We start from the raw sequence: 18,629 nt of genomic DNA, 5'->3' as shown, positions 1-18,629 counted from the left end.
CAAGTCGGCTGGAGGACGATATATTGAATCTCGACGCAATTTGAGTGCTCCATCGTCATTAGGAGGCCCTGAACTTACAATTAACAATCAGTTTTGCGTCGGATTAGTAAATCTCACAGGAGAACGACCATATGGTGCCCGAGGCAGCAATAGACCCTTGGAGACAAGTCGGCTGGAGGCCGATGTATTGGATCGCGACGCAATTTGAGTGTTCCATCGTCATTAGGAGGCCCTGAACGTTACAATTAACTATCAGTTTAGCGTCGGATTCGAAAATCTACTTACAGGGGAAGGTACAAATGTGCCCGAGACAACAATATCCCCTTGGATACAAGTCGGCTGGAGGACGATATATTGAATCTCGACGCAATTTGAGTGTTCCATCGTCATTACGAGGCCCTGAACTTACAATTAACAATCAGTTTTGCAACGGATTAGTAAATCTCACAGGAGAACGACCATAAGGTGCCGAGGCAGCAATAGACCCTTGGAGACAATTCGGCTGAAGGACGATGTATTGAATCTCGACGCAATTTGAGTGTTCCATCACGACCATAAGGTGCTCGAGGCTGCAATAGATCCTTTCTAGACAAGTCGGCTGAAGGACGATGCATTGAATCTCGACGCAATTTGAGTGTTCCATCGTCATTAGGAGGCCCTGAACGTTACAATTAAGTATCAGTTCTGCGTCAGATTCGAAAATCTAGACTCACAGGAGAACGACCATAAGGTGCCCGAGGCATCAATAGACCCTTGGAGACAAGTCGGCAGAAGGACGATGTATTGAATCTCGACGGTATTTGTGTGTTCCATCGTCATTAGGAGGCCCTGAACGTTACAATTAACTATCATTTTAGCGTCGGATTCGAAAATCTACTCACAGGAGAAGGATCACTGGTGCCCGAGACAGCAATATCCCCTGGATACAAGTCGGCCGGAGGACGATATATTGAATCTCGACGCAATTACAGTGTTCCATCGTCATTATTAGGCCCTGAACGTTACAATTAATAATCAGTTTTGCGTCGGATTAGAAAATCTAGACTCACAGGAGAACGACCATATATTGCCCGAGGCAGCAATAGACCCTTGGAGACAAGTCGGCTGGAGGCCTATGTATTGAATCTCGACGCAATTTGAGTGTTCCATCGTCATTAGGATGCGCTGAACTTTACAATTAACTATCAGTTCCGCGTCGGATTCGAAAATCCCGACTCACAGGAGACGAACCACATGGAGCCCGAGGCAGCAATATCCCCTTGTAGACAAGTCGGCTGGAGGTCGATGTATTGACTCTCGACGCAATTTGAATGTTCCATCGTCATTAGGTGGCCCTGAACGTTACAATTAACTATCAGTTTTCCGTCGGGTTCGAAAATCTAGACTCACAGGAGAACGATCATAAGGTGCCGAGGCAGTAAAAGACCCTTAAAGTCAAGTCGGCAGAAGAACGATGTATTGGATCGCGACGCAATTTGAGTGTTCCATCGTCATTAGGAGGCCCTGAACGTTGCAATTAACTATCAGTTCTGCGTCGGATTCGAAAACCTAGACTCACAGGAGAACGACCATAAGGTGCCCGAGGCAGCATTAGACCCTTGGTTACAAGTCGGCTTAAGGACGATGTATTGAATCTCGACGGTATTTGACTGTTCCATCGTCATTAGGAGGCCCTGAGCGTTACAATTAACTATCAGTTTCGCGTCGGATTCAAAAATCTAGACTCACAGTAGACGGACCATTTGGTGCCCGAGGCAGCAATATCTCCTTCTAGACAAGTCGGCTGGAGGACGATGTATTGTATCTCGACACAATTTGAGTGTTCCATCGTCATTAGGAGGCCCTGAACGTTACAATTAACTATCAGTTTTGCGTCGGGTACGAAAATATAGACTCACAGGGGAACGACCATATGTTGCCCGAGGCAGCAATAGACACTTGGATATAAGTCGGCTGGAGGACGATGGATGGATTGCGACGCAATTTTAGTGTTCCGTCGTCATTAGGAGGCCCTGAATATTACAATTAACTATCGGTTTTTCGTCGGATTAGAAAATCTAGACTCACTGGAGACTGACCACAAGGTGCCCGAGGCAGCAATATCCCCTTGGACACCATTCCGCTGGAGGACGATGTATTGAATCGCGACGCAATTTGAATGTTCCATCGTCATTAGGAGGCCCTGAATTTTACAATTACATATCAGTTTCGCGTCAGATTCGAAATTCCCGACTCACAGGAGACGGACCACATGGAGCCCGATGCAGCAATATCCCCTTGTAGACAAGTCAGCTGGAGGTCGATGTATAGACACTCGACGCAATTTGAGTGTTCCATCGTCATTAGGTGGCCCTGAACGTTACAATTAACTATCAGTTTCGCGTCGGATTAGAAAATCTAGACTCACAGGGGAACGACCATATGGTGCCCGAGGCAGCAGGATATAAGTCGGCCGGAGGACGATATATTGAATCTCGACGCAATTTGAGTGTTCCATTGACATTATTAGGCCCTGAACGTTACAATTAATAACGTTTTGCGTCGGATTAGAAAATCTAGACTCACAGGAGAACGACCATATATTGCCCGAGGCAGCAACAGACCCTTGGAGACAAGTCGGCTGAAGGACGATGTATTGAATCTCGACGGTATTTGAGTGTTCCATCGTCATTAGGAGGCCAGGAGCGTTACAATTAACGATCAGTTTAGCGTCGGATTCGAAAATCTACTCACAGGAGAAGGATCATATGGTGCCCGAGACAGCAATATCCCCTGGATACAAGTCGGCCGGAGGACGATAAATTCAATCTCGATGCAATTTGAGTGTTCCATCGTCATAATTAGGCCCTGAACGTTACAATTAATAATGAGTTTTTCGTCGGATTAGAAAATCTAGACTCACAGGAGAACGACCATAAATTGCCCCAGGCAGCAATAGACCCTTGGAGACAAGTCGGCTGGAGGTCGATGTATTGGATCGCGACGCAATTTGAGTGTTCCATCGTAACTAGGAGGCCCTGAACTTACAATTAACAATCAGTTTTGCGTCGGATTAGTAAATCTAGACTCACAGGAGAACGAACATATGGTGCACGAGGCAGCAATAGACCCTTGGAGATAACTCGGCTGGAGGACGATGGATGGATTGCGACGCAATTTGAGTGTTCCATCGTCATTAGGAGGCCCTGAATATTACAATTAACTATCAGTTTTTCGTCGGATTCGAAAATCTAGACTCACTGGAGACTGACCATAAGGTGCCCGAGGCAGCAATATCCCCTTGGACACCAGTCCGCTGGAGGACGATGTATTGAATCGCGACGCAATTTGAATGTTCCATCGTCATTAGGAGGCCCTGAATGTTACAATTAAATATCAGTTTCGCGTCAGATTCGAAAATCCTGACTCACAGGAGACGGACCACATGGAGCCCGAGGCAGTAATATCCCCTTGTAGACAAGTCGGCTGGAGGTCGATGTATTGACTCTCGACGCAATTTGAGTGTTCCCTCGTCATTAGGAGGCGCTGAACGTTACAATTAACTATCAGTTTAGCGTCGGATTCGAAAATCTACTCACAGTTGAAGGTACAAATGGTCCCCGAGACAACAAAATCCCCCTGGATACAAGTCGGCCGGAGGACGATATATTGAATCTCGACGCAATTATAGTGTTCCATCGTCATTATTAGGCCCTGAACGTTACAATTAATAATCAGTTTTGCGTCGGATTAGAAAATCTAGACTCACAGGAGAACGACCATATATTGCCCGAGGCAGCAATAGACCCTTGGAGACAAGTCGGCTGGAGGACGATGTATTGGATCGCGACGAAATTTGAGTGTTCCATCGTAACTAGGAGGCCCTGAACTTACAATTAACAATCAGTTTTGCGTCGGATTAGTAAATCTAGACCCACAGGAGAACGACCATATGGTGCCCGAGGCAGCGTCAGACCATTGGAGACAAGTCGGCTGGAGGCCAATGTATTGAATCTCGACGCAATTTGAGTGTTCCATCGTCATTAGGATGCGCTGAACTTTACAATTAACTATCAGTTCCGCGTCGGATTCGAAAATCCCGACTCACAGGAGACGAACCACATGGAGCCCGAGGCAGCAATATCCCCTTGTAGACAAGTCGGCTGGAGGTCGATGTATTGACTCTCGACGCAATTTGAATGTTCCATCGTCATTAGGTGGCCCTGAACGTTACAATTAACTATCAGTTTTCCGTCGGGTTCGAAAATCTAGACTCACAGGAGAACGACCATAAGGTGCCCGAGGCAGCATTAGACCCTTGGGGACAAGTCGGCTTAAGGACGATGTATTCAATCTCGACGGTATTTGACTGTTCCATCGTCATTAGGAGGCCCTGAGCGTTACGTTTCGCGTCGGATTCAAAAATCTAGACTCACAGTAGACGGACCATTTGGTGCCCGAGGCAGCAATATCTCCTTCTAGACAAGTCGGCTGGAGGACGATGTATTGTATCTCGACACAATTTGAGTGTTCCATCGTCATTAGGAGGCCCTGAACGTTACAATTAACTATCAGTTTTGCGTCGGGTACGAAAATATAGACTCACAGGGGAACGACCATATGGTGCCCGAGGCAGCAATAGACACTTGGAGACAAGTCGGCTGGAGGACGATGTATAGACACTCGACGCAATTTGAGTGTTCCATCGTCATTAGGTGGCCCTGAACGTTACAATTAACTATCAGTTTCGCGTCGGATTAGAAAATTTAGACTCACAGGGGAACGACCATATGGTGCCCGAGGCAGCAGGATATAAGTCGGCCGGAGGACGATATATTGAATCTCGACGCAATTTGAGTGTTCCATCGTCATTATTAGGCCCTGAACGTTACAATCAATAATGTTTTGCGTCGGATTAGAAAATCTAGACTCACAGGAGAACGACCATATATTGCCCGAGGCAGCAATAGACCCTTGGAGACAAGTCGGCTGGAGGTCGATGTATTGGATCGCGACGCAATTTGAGTGTTCCATCGTCATTAGGAGGCCCTGAACGTTACAATTAACTATCAGTTTTGCGTCGGATTAGAAAAATCTACACTCACAGGAGAACGACCATAAGGTGCTCGAGGCTGCAATAGACCCTTTCTAGACAAGTCGGCTGAAGGACAATGTATTGAAACTCGACGCAATTTGAGTGTTCCATCGTCATTAGGAGGCCCTGAACGTTGCAATTAACTATCAGTTCTGCGTCGGATTCGAAAATCTAGACTCACAGGAGACGACCATAAGGTGCCCGAGGCAGCATTAGACCCTTGGAGACAAGTCGGCTGAAGGACGATGTATTGAATCTCGACGGTATTTGAGTGTTCCAGCGTCATTAGGAGGCCAGGAGCGTTACAATTAACGATCAGTTTAGCGTCGGATTCGAAAATCTACTCACAGGAGAAGGATCATATGGTGCCCGAGACAGCAATATCCCCTGGATACAAGTCGGCCGGAGGACGATAAATTCAATCTCGATGCAATTTGAGTGTTCCATCGTCATAATTAGGCCCTGAACGTTACAATTAATAATGAGTTTTTCGTCGGATTAGAAAATCTAGACTCACAGGAGAACGACCATAAATTGCCCCAGGCAGCAATAGACCCTTGGAGACAAGTCGGCTGGAGGTCGATGTATTGGATCGCGACGCAATTAGAGTGTTCCATCGTAACTAGGAGGCCCTGAAGTTACAATTAACAATCAGTTTTGCGTCGGATTAGTAAATCTAGACTCACAGGAGAACGAACATATGGTGCACGAGGCAGCAATAGACCCTTGGACACCAGTCCGCTGGAGGACGATGTATTGAATCGCGACGCAATTTGTATGTTCCATCGTCATTAGGAGGCCCTGAATGTTACAATTAAATATCAGTTTCGCGTCAGATTCGGAAATCCTGACTCACAGGAGACGGACCACATGGAGCCCGATGTAGCAATATCCCCTTGTAGACAAGTCGGCTGGAGGTCGATGTATTGACACTCGACGCAATTTGAGTGTTCCCTCGTCATTAGGAGGCGCTGAACGTTACAATTAACTATCAGTTTAGCGTCGGATTCGAAAATCTACTCACAGTTGAAGGTACAAATGGTCCCCGAGACAACAAAATCCCCTTGGATACAAGTCTGCTGGAGGACGATATATTGAATCTCGACGCAATTTGAGTGTTCCATCGTCATTAGGAGGCCCTGAACTTACAATTAACAAATGGTTCAAATGGCTCTGAGCACTATGGGACTTAACAGCTATGGTCATCAGTCCCCTACAATTAACAATCAGTTTTGCGTCGGATTAGTAAACCTCACAGGAGAACGACCATATGGTGCCCGAGGCAGCAATAGATCCATGGAGACAAGTCGGCTGGAGGCCGATGTATTGAATGTCGACGCAATTTGAGTGTTCCATCGTCATTAGGATGCGCTGAACTTTACAATTAACTATCAGTTCCGCGTCTGATTTGAAAATCCGATTCACAGGAGACGAACCACATGGAGCCCGAGGCAGTAATATCCCCTTGTAGACAAGTCGGCTGGAGGTCGATGTATTGACTCTCGACGCAATTTGAGTATTCCATCGTCATTAGGAGGCGCTGAACGTTACAATTAACTATCATTTTTGCGTCGGATTCGAAAATCTAGACTCACAGGAGACGGTCCATATGGTGCCCGAGGCAGCAATTTCCCCTTGGACACCAGTCCGCTGGAGGACGATGTATTGAATCTCGACGCTATTTGAGTGTTCCATCGTCATTATTAGGCCCTGAACGTTACAATTAATAATCAGTTTTGCGTCGGATTAAAAAATCTAGACTCACAGGAGAACGACCATATGGTGCCCGAGGCAGCGTCAGACCATTGGAGATAAGTGGGCTGGAGGCCTATGTATTGAATCTCGACGCAATTTGAGTGTTCCATCGTCATTAGGATGCGCTGAACTTTACAATTTACTATCAGTTCCGCGTCGGATTTGAAAATCCCGATTCACAGGAGACGAACCACATGGAGCCCGAGGCAGTAATATCCCCTTGTAGACAAGTCGGCTGGAGGTCGATGTATTGACTCTCGACGCGATTTGAGTGTTCCATCGTCATTAGGAGGCCCTGAAGGCTACAATTAACTATCAGTTGTGCATCGGATTTGAAAATCTAGACTCACAGGAGAACGACCATTAGGTGCCTAGGCAGCAATAGACCCTTGGAGACAAGTCGGCTGGAGGACGATGTATTAAATCTCGACGCAATTTGAGTGTTCCATCGTCATTAGGATGCGCTGAACTTTACTATTAACTATCAGTTCCGCGTCGGATTTGAAAATCCCGACTCACAGGAGACGAACCACATGGAGCCCGAGGCAGTAATATCCCCTTGTAGACAAGTCGGCTGGAGGTCGATGTATTGACTCTCGACGCGATTTGAGTGTTCCATCGTCATTAGGAGGCGCTGAACGTTACAATTAACTATCATTTTTGCGTCGGATTCGAAAATCTAGACTCACAGGAGACGGACCATATGGTGCCCGAGGCAGCAATATCCCCTTGGAGGTAAGTCGGCTGGTGGCCGATGTATTGAATCTCGACGCAATTTGAGTGTTCCATCGTCATTAGGAGGCCCTGAACGTTACAATTACCTATCAGTTTTGCGTCGGATTAGAAAATCTACACTCACAGGAGAACGACCATAAGGTGCTCGAGGCTGCAATAGTCCCTTTCTAGACAAGTCGGCTGAAGGACGATGTATTGAATCTCGATGCAATTTGAGTGTTCCATCGTCATTAGGAGGCCCTGAGCGTTACAATTAACTATCATTTTTGCGTCGGATTCGAAAATCTACTAACAGGAGAAGGATCATACGGTGCCCGAGACAGCAATATCCCCTGGATACAAATCGGCAGGAGGACGATATATTCAATCTCGATGCAATTTGAGTGTTCCATCGTCATTATTAGGCCCTGAACGTTACAATTAATAATCAGTTTTTCGTCGGATTAGAAAATCTAGACTCACAGGAGAACGACCATAAATTGCCCGAGGCAGCAATAGACCCTTGGAGACAAGTCGGCTGGAGGACGATGTATTGGATCGCGACGCAATTTGAGTGTTCCATCGTAACTAGGAGGCTCTGAACTTACAATTAACAATCAGTTTTGCGTCGGATTAGTAAATCTAGACTCACAGGAGAACGAACATATGGTGCCCGAGGCAGCAATAGACCCTTGGAGATAAGTCGGCTGGAGGACGATGGATGGATTGCGACGCAATTTGAGTGTTCCATCGTCATTAGGAGGCCCTGAACGTTACAATTAACTATCAGTTTTTCGTCGGATTCGAAAATCTAGACTCACTGGAGACTGACCATAAGGTGCCCGAGGCAGCAATGTCCCCTTGGACACCAGTCCGCTGGAGGACGATGTATTGAATCGCGACACAATTTGAATGTTCCATCGTCATTAGGAGGCCCTGAATGTTACAATTAAATATCAGTTTCGCGTCAGATTCGAAAATCCCGACTCACAGGAGACGGACCACATGGAGCCCGATGCAGCAATATCCCCTAGTAGACAAGTCGGCTGGAGGTCGATGTATTGACACTCAACGCAATTTGAGTGTTCCATCGTCATTAGGAGGCGCTGAACGTTACAATTAACTATAATTTTTGCGTCGGATTCGAAAATCTAGACTCACAGGAGACGGACCATATGGTGCCCGAAGTAGCAATATCCCCTTGGAGTTAAGTCGGCTGGAGGCCGATGTATTGAATCTCGACGCAATTTGAGTGTTCCATCGTCATTAGGAGGCCCTGAAGGCTACAATTAACTATCAGCTGTGCGTCGGATTTGAAAATCTAGACTCACAGGACACGGACCATATGGTGCCAGAGACAGCAATATCCCGTTTTATACAAGTCGGCTGGAGGACGATATATTGAGTCTCGATGCAATTTGAGTGTTCCATCGTCATTAGGAGGCCCTGAACGTTGCAATTAACCATCAGTTCTGCGTCGGATTTGAAAATCTAGACTCACCAAAGAACGACCATAAGGTGCTCGAGGCTGCAATAGTCCCTTTCTAGACCAGTCGGCTGAAGGACGATGTATTGAATCTCGACGCAATTTGAGTGTTCCATCGTCATTAGGAGGCCCTGAACGTTGCAATTAACTATCAGTTCTGCGTCGGATTCGAAAATCTAGACTCACAGGAGTACGACCATAAGTTGCCTGAGGCAGCATTAGACCCTTGGAGACAAGTCGGCTGAAGGACGATGTATTGAATCTCGACGGTATTTGAGTGTTCCATCGTCATTAGGAGGCCCTGAGCGTTACAATTAACTATCATTTTAGCGTCGGATTCAAAAATCTACTCACAGGAGAAGGCCATACGGTGCCCGTGACAGCAATATACCCTGGATACAAGTCGGCCGGAGGACGATATATTCAATCTCGGTGCAATTTGAATGTTCCATCGTCAGTATTGAGGACTGAACGTTACAATTAATAATCAGTTTTTCGTCGGATTAGAAAATCTAGACTCACAGGAGAACGACCTTAAATTGCGCGAGGCAGCAATAGACCCTTGGAGACAAGTCAGCTGGAGGACGATGTATTGGATCGCGACGCAATTTGAGTGTTCCATCGTAACTAGGAGTCCCTGAACTTACAATTAACAATCAGTTTTGCGTCGGATTAGTAAATCTAGACTCACAGGAGAACGACCATAAGGTGCCTGAGGCAGCATTAGACCCTTGGAGACAAGCCGGCTGAAGGACGATGTATTGAATCTCGACGGTATTTGAGTGTTCCATCGTCATTAGGAGGCCCTGAGGGTTACAATTAACTATCATTTTAGCGTCGGATTCGAAAATCTACTAACAGGAGAAGGATCATACGGTGCCCGAGACAGCAATATCCCCTGGATACAAGTCGGCCGGAGGACGATATATTCAATCTCGGTGCAATTTGAGTGTTCCATCGTCATTAGGAGGCCCTGAACGTTACAATTAACTATCAGTTTTGCGTCGGATTAGAAAATCTAGACTCACAGGAGAAAGTCCATGAGGTGCTCGAGGCAGCAATAGACCCTTTCTAGACAAGTCGGCTGAAGGACGATGTATTGAATCTCGACGCAATTTGAGTGTTCCATCGTCATTAGGAGGCTCTGAACGTTGCAATTAACTATCAGTTATGCGTCGGATTCGAAAATCTAGACTCACAGGAGAATGACCATAAGGTGCCTGAGGCAGAATTAGACCCTTGGAGACAAGTCGGCTGAATGACGATGTATTGAATCTCGACGGTATTTGAGTGTTCCATCGTCATTAGGAGGCCCTGAGCGTTACAATTAACTATCATTTTAGCGTCGGATTCGAAAATCTACTCACAGGAGAAGGATCATACGGTGCCCGAGACAGCAATATCCCCTGGATACAAGTCGCCCGGAGGACGATATATTCAATCTCGATGCAATTTGAGTGTTCCATCGTCACTATTAGGCCCTGAACGTTACAATTAATAATCAGTTTTTCGTCGGATTAGAAAATCTAGACTCACAGGAGAACGACCATAAATTGCCCGAGGCAGCAATAGACCCTTGGAGACAAGTCGGCTGGAGGACGATGTATTGGATCGCGACGCAATTTGAGTGTTCCATCGTAACTAGGAGGCCCTGAACTTACAATTAACAATCAGTTTTTCGTCGGATTAGTAAATCTAGACTCACAGGAGAACAAACATATGGTGCCCGAGGCAGCAATAGACCCTTGGAGATAAGTCGGCTGGGGTACGATGGATGGATTGCGACGCAATTTGAGTGTTCCATCGTCATTAGGAGGCTCTGAACGTTACAATTAACTATCAGTTTTTCGTCGGATTCGAAAATCTAGACTCACTGGAGACTGACCATAAGGTGCCCGAGGCAGCAATATCCCCTTGGACACCAGTACGCTGGAGGACGATGTATTGAATCGCGACGCAATTTGAATGTTCCATCGGCATTAGGAGACCCTGAATGTTACAATTAACTATCATTTTTGCGTCGGATTCGAAAATCTAGACTCACAGGAGAACGACCATAAGGTGCTCGAGGCTGCAATAGTCCCTTTCTAGACAAGTCGGCTGAAGGACGATGTATTGAATCTCGACGCAATTTGAGTGTTCCATCGTCATTAGGAGGCCCTGAACGTTGCAATTAACTATCAGTTCTGCGTCGGATTCGAAAATCTAGACTCACAGGAGAACGACCATAAGGTGCCAGAGGCAGCATTAGACCCTTGGAGACAAGTCGGCTGATGGACGATGTATTGAATCTCGACGCTATTTGAGTGTTCCATCGTCATTAGGAGGCCCTGAGCGTTACAATTAACTATCATTTTAGCGTCGGATTCGAAAATCTACTAACAGGAGAAGGATCATACGGTGCTCGAGACAGCAATATCCCCTGGATACAAGTCGGCCGCTGGACGATATATTCAATCTCGGTGCAATTAGAGTGTTCCATCGTCATTAGGAGGCCCTGAACGTTACAATTAATAATCAGTTTTTCGTCGGATTAGAAAATCTAGACTCACAGGAGAACGACCTTAAATTGCGCGAGGCAGCAATAGACCCTTGGAGACAAGTCGGCTGGAGGCCGATGTATTGGATCGCGACGCAATTTGAGTGTTCCATCGTCATTAGGAGGCCCTGAACGTTACAATTAACTATCAATTTTGCGTCGGATTCGAAAATCTAGACTCACAGGAGACGGACCATATGGTGCCCGAGGCAGCAATATCCCCTTGGAGTTAAGTCGGCTGGTGGCCGATGTATTGAATCTCGACGCAATTTGAGTGTTCCATCGTCATTAGGAGGCCCTGAACGTAACAATTAACTATCAGTTTAGCGTCGGATTCGAAAATCTACTTACAGGGGAAGGTACAAATCCAACAATATCCCCTTGGTTACAAGTCGGCTGGAGAACGATATATTGAATCTCGACGCAATTTGAGTGTTCCATCGTCATTATTAGGCCCTGAACTTACAATTAACAATCAGTTTTGCAACGGATTAGTAAATCTCACAGGAGAACGACCATAAGGTGCCGAGGCAGCAACAGACCCTTGGAGACAATTCGGCTGAAGGACGATGTATTGAATCTCGACGCAATTTGAGTGTTCCATCACGACCATAAGGTGCTCGAGGCTGCAATAGACCCTCTCTAGACAAGTCGGCTGAAGGACGATGCATTGAATCTCGACGCAATTTGAGTGTTCCATCGTCATTAGGTGGCCCTGAACGTTACAATTAAGTATCAGTTCTGCGTCGGATTCGAAAATCTAGACTCACAGGAGAACGACCATAAGGTGCCAGAGGCATCAATAGACCCATGGAGACAAGTCGGCAGAAGGACGATGTATTGAATCTCGACGGTATTTGTGTGTTCCATCGTCATTAGGAGGCCCTGAACGTTACAATTAACTATCAGTTTCGCGTCGGATTCAAAAATCTAGACTCACAGGAGACGGACCATTTGGTGCCCGAGGCAGCAATATCTCCTTCTAGACAAGTCGGCTGGAGGACGATGTATTGTATCTCGACACAATTTGAGTGTTCCATCGTCATTAGGTGGCCCTGAACGTTACAATTAACTATCAGTTTTGCGTCGGGTTCGAAAATATAGACTCACAGGGGAACGACCATATGGTGCCCGAGGCAGCAATAGACACTTGGAGACAAGTCAGCTGGAGGTCGATGTATAGACACTCGACGCAATTTGAGTGTTCCATCGTCATTAGGAGGCGCTGAACGTTACAATTAACTATCATTTTTGCGTCGGATTCGAAAATCTAGACTCACAGGAGAAGGTTCATATGGTGCCCGAGACAGCAATATCCCCTTGGAGACAAGTCGGCTGGAGGACGATGTATCGGATCGCGACGCAATTTGAGTGTTCCATCGTCATTAGGAGGCCCTGAACGTTACAATTAACTATCAGTTTTGCGTCGGAGTCGAAAATATAGACTTACTGGAGACGGACCATAAGGTGCCCGAGGCAGCAATATCCCCTTGGAGACCTGTCAGTTGGAGGACGATGTATTGAATCTTGACGCAATTTGAGTGTTCCATCGTCATTAGGAGGTCCTGAAGGCTACAATTAACTATCAGTTCTGCGTCGGATTTGAAAATATAGACTCACAGGAGACGGACCATATGGTGCCCGAGACAGTAATATCCCCTTATATACAAGTCGGCTGGAGGACGATGTATTGAATCTCGACGCAATTTGAGTGTTCCATCGTCATTAGGAGGCCCTGAACGTTACAATTAACTATCAGTTTTGCGTCGGATTAGAAAATCTAGACTCACAGGAGAAAGTCCATAAGGTGCTCGAGGCAGCAATAGACCCTTTCTAGACAAGTCGGCTGAAGGACGATGTATTGAATCTCGACGCAATTTGAGTGTTCCATCGTCATTAGGAGGCTCTGAACGTTGCAATTAACTATCAGTTCTGCGTCGGATTCGAAAATCTAGACTCACAGGAGAATGACCATAAGGTGCCTGAGGCAGAATTAGACCCTTGGAGACAAGTCGGCTGAATGACGATGTATTGAATCTCGACGGTATTTGAGTGTTCCATCGTCATTAGGAGGCCCTGAGCGTTACAATTAACTATCATTTTAGCGTCGGATTCGAAAATCTACTCACAGGAGAAGGATCATACGGTGCCCGAGACAGCAATATCCCCTGGATACAAGTCGCCCGGAGGACGATATATTCAATCTCGATGCAATTTGAGTGTTCCATCGTCACTATTAGACCCTGAACGTTACAATTAATAATCAGTTTTTCGTCGGATTAGAAATTCTAGACTCACAGGAGAACGACCATAAATTGCCCGAGGCAGCAATAGACCCTTGGAGACAAGTCGGCTGGAGGACGATGTATTGGATCGCGACGCAATTTGAGTGTTCCATCGTAACTAGGAGGCCCTGAACTTACAATTAACAATCAGTTTTGCGTCGGATTAGTAAATCTAGACTCACAGGAGAACAAACATATGGTGCCCGAGGCAGCAATAGACCCTTGGAGATAAGTCGGCTGGGGTACGATGGATGGATTGCGACGCAATTTGAGTGTTCCATCGTCATTAGGAGGCTCTGAACGTTACAATTAACTATCAGTTTTTCGTCGGATTCGAAAATCTAGACTCACTGGAGACTGACCATAAGGTGCCCGAGGCAGCAATATCCCCTTGGACACCAGTACGCTGGAGGACGATGTATTGAATCGCGACGCAATTTGAATGTTCCATCGTCATTAGGAGACCCTGAATGTTACAATTAACTATCATTTTTGCGTCGGATTCGAAAATCTAGACTCACAGGAGAACGACCATAAGGTGCTCGAGGCTGCAATAGTCCCTTTCTAGACAAGTCGGCTGAAGGACGATGTATTGAATCTCGACGCAATTTGAGTGTTCCATCGTCATTAGGAGGCCCTGAACGTTGCAATTAACTATCAGTTCTGCGTCGGATTCGAAAATCTAGACTCACAGGAGAACGACCATAAGGTGCCAGAGGCAGCATTAGACCCTTGGAGACAAGTCGGCTGATGGACGATGTATTGAATCTCGACGCTATTTGAGTGTTCCATCGTCATTAGGAGGCCCTGAGCGTTACAATAAACTATCATTTTAGCGTCGGATTCGAAAATCTACTAACAGGAGAAGGATCATACGGTGCTCGAGACAGCAATATCCCCTGGATACAAGTCGGCCGCTGGACGATATATTCAATCTCGGTGCAATTAGAGTGTTCCATCGTCATTAGGAGGCCCTGAACGTTACAATTAATAATCAGTTTTTCGTCGGATTAGAAAATCTAGACTCACAGGAGAACGACCTTAAATTGCGCGAGGCAGCAATAGACCCTTGGAGACAAGTCGGCTGGAGGCCGATGTATTGGATCGCGACGCAATTTGAGTGTTCCATCGTCATTAGGAGGCCCTGAACGTTACAATTAACTATCAATTTTGCGTCGGATTCGAAAATCTAGACTCACAGGAGACGGACCATATGGTGCCCGAGGCAGCAATATCCCCTTGGAGTTAAGTCGGCTGGTGGCCGATGTATTGAATCTCGACGCAATTTGAGTGTTCCATCGTCATTAGGAAGCCCTGAACGTAACAATTAACTATCAGTTTAGCGTCGGATTCGAAAATCTACTTACAGGGGAAGGTACAAATGGTGCCCCAGACAACAATATCCCCTTGGTTACAAGTCGGCTGGAGAACGATATATTGAATCTCGACGCAATTTTAGTGTTCCATCGTCATTATTAGGCCCTGAACTTACAATTAACAATCAGTTTTGCAACGGATTAGTAAATCTCACAGGAGAACGACCATAAGGTGCCGAGGCAGCAACAGACCCTTGGAGACAATTCGGCTGAAGGACGATGTATTGAATCTCGACGCAATTTGAGTGTTCCATCACGACCATAAGGTGCTCGAGGCTGCAATAGACCCTTTCTAGACAAGTCGGCTGAAGGACGATGCATTGAATCTCGACGCAATTTGAGTGTTCCATCGTCATTAGGTGGCCCTGAACGTTACAATTAAGTATCAGTTCTGCGTCGGATTCGAAAATCTAGACTCACAGGAGAACGACCATAAGGTGCCAGAGGCATCAATAGACCCATGGAGACAAGTCGGCAGAAGGACGATGTATTGAATCTCGACGGTATTTGTGTGTTCCATCGTCATTAGGAGGCCCTGAACGTTACAATTAACTATCAGTTTCGCGTCGGATTCAAAAATCTAGACTCACAGGAGACGGACCATTTGGTGCCCGAGGCAGCAATATCTCCTTCTAGACAAGTCGGCTGGAGGACGATGTATTGTATCTCGACACAATTTGAGTGTTCCATCGTCATTAGGTGGCCCTGAACGTTACAATTAACTATCAGTTTTGCGTCGGGTTCGAAAATATAGACTCACAGGGGAACGACCATATGGTGCCCGAGGCAGCAATAGACACTTGGAGACAAGTCAGCTGGAGGTCGATGTATAGACACTCGACGCAATTTGAGTGTTCCATCGTCATTAGGAGGCGCTGAACGTTACAATTAACTATCATTTTTGCGTCGGATTCGAAAATCTAGACTCACAGGAGAAGGTTCATATGGTGCCCGAGACAGAAATATCCCCTTGGAGACAAGTCGGCTGGAGGACGATGTATCGGATCGCGACGCAATTTGAGTGTTCCATCGTCATTAGGAGGCCCTGAACGTTACAATTAACTATCAGTTTTGCGTCGGAGTCGAAAATATAGACTTACTGGAGACGGACCATAAGGTGTCCGAGGCAGCAATATCCCCTTGGAGACCTGTCAGTTGGAGGACGATGTATTGAATCTTGACGCAATTTGAGTGTTCCATCGTCATTAGGAGGCCCTGAAGGCTACAATTAAGTATCAGTTCTGCGTCGGATTCGAAAATCTAGACTCACAGGAGAACGACCATAAGGTGCCCGAGGCATCAATAGACCCATGGAGACAAGTCGGCAGAAGGACGATGTATTGAATCTCGACGGTATTTGTGTGTTCCATCGTCATTAGGAGGCCCTGAACGTTACAAGTAACTATCAGTTTCGCGTCGGATTCAAAAATCTAGACTCACAGGAGACTGACCATTTGGTGCCCGAGGCAGCAATATTTCCTTCTAGACAAGTCGGCTGGAGGACGATGTATTGTATCTCGACACAATTTGAGTGTTCCATCGTCATTAGGTGGCCCTGAACGTTACAATTAACTATCAGTTTTGCGTCGGGTTCGAAAATATAGACTCACAGGGGAACGACCATATGGTGCCCGAGGCAGCAATAGACACTTGGAGACAAGTCGGCTGGAGGACGATGGATGGATTGCGACGCAATTTTAGTGTTCCATCGTCATTAGGAGGCCCTGAATATTACAATTAACTATCGGTGTTTCGTCGGATTAGAAAATCTAGACTCACTGGAGACTGACCACAAGATGCCCGAGGAAGCAATATCCCCTTGGACACCAGTCCGCTGGAGGACGATGTATTGAATCGCGACGCAATTTGAATGTTCCATCGTCATTAGGAGGCCCTGAATTTTACAATTAAATTTCAGTTTCGCGTCAGATTCGAAATTCCCGACTCATAGGAGACGGACCACATAGAGCCCGATGCAGCAATATCCCCTTGTAGACAAGTCAGCTGGAGGTCGATGTATAGACACTCGACGCAATTTGAGTGTTCCATCGTCATTAGGAGGCGCTGAACGTTACAATTAACTATCATTTTTGCGTCGGATTCGAAAATCTAGACTCACAGAAAACGACCCATATGGTGCCCGAGGCAGCAATATCCCCTTGGAGTTAAGTCGGCTGGAGGCCGATGTATTGGATCGCGACGCAATTTGAGTGTTCCATCGTCATTAGAAGGCCCTGAACGTTACAATTTACTATCAGTTTCGCGTCGGATTAGAAAATCTAGACTCACAGGGGAACGACCATATGGTGCCCGAGGCAGCAATAGACCCTTGGAGACAAGTCGGCTGGAGGACGATGTATTGGATCGCGACGCAATTTGAGTGTTCCATCGTCATTAGGAGGACATGAACGTTACAATTAACTATAATTTTTGCTTCGGATTCGAAAATCTAGACTCACAGGAGAACGAACATAAGGTGCCCGAGGCTCCAATAGACCGTAGGAGACAAGTCGGCTGGAGGACGATGTATTGTATCTCGACGCAATTTGAGTGCTCTAACGTCATTAGGAGGTGCTGAACGTTACAATTCACTATCATTTTTGCGTCGCATTCGAAAATCTAGACTCACAGGAGAAGGTTCATATGGTGCCCGAGACAGCAATATCCCCTTGGAGAAAAGTCGGCTGGAGGACGATGTATCGGATCGCGACGCAATTTGAGTGTTCCATCGTCATTAGGAGGCCCTGAACGTTACAATTAACTATCAGTTTTGCGTCGGAGTCGAAAATATAGACTTACTGGAGACGGACCATAAGGTGCCCGAGGCAGCAATATCCCCTTGGAGACCTGTCAGCTGGAGGACGATGTATTGAATCTTGACGCAATTTGAGTGTTCCATCGTCATTAGGAGGCCCTGAAGGCTACAATTAACTATCAGTTTAGCGTCGGATTCGAAAATCTACTCACAGGGGAAGGTACAAATGGTGCCAGAGACAACAATATCCCCTTGGATACAAGTCTGCTGGAGGACGATATATTGAATCTCGACGCAATTAGTGTGTTCCATCGTCATTAGGAGGCCCTGAACTTACAATTAACAATCAGTTTTGCGTCGGATTAGTAAACCTCACAGGAGAACGACCATATGGTGCCCGAGGCAGCAATAGATCCTTGGAGACAAGTCGGCTGGAGGCCGATGTATTGAATCTCGACGCAATTTGAATGTTCCATCGTCATTAGGTGGGCCTGAACGTTACAATTAACTATCAGTTTTGCGTCGGATTCGAATATCTAAACTCACAGGAGAACGACCATAAGGTGCCGAGGCAGCAATAGACCCTTGGAGGCAAGTCGGCTGAAGGACGATGTATTGAATCTCGACGCAATGTGAGTGTTCCAT

This window comes from Schistocerca serialis, unplaced genomic scaffold (genome assembly GCF_023864345.2).
Source record: "Schistocerca serialis cubense isolate TAMUIC-IGC-003099 unplaced genomic scaffold, iqSchSeri2.2 HiC_scaffold_1370, whole genome shotgun sequence".
Classification (NCBI taxonomy): domain Eukaryota; kingdom Metazoa; phylum Arthropoda; class Insecta; order Orthoptera; family Acrididae; genus Schistocerca; species Schistocerca serialis.
The sequence above is the reverse complement of the archived record's forward strand: the minus strand, read 5'-3'. Positions refer to the sequence as shown.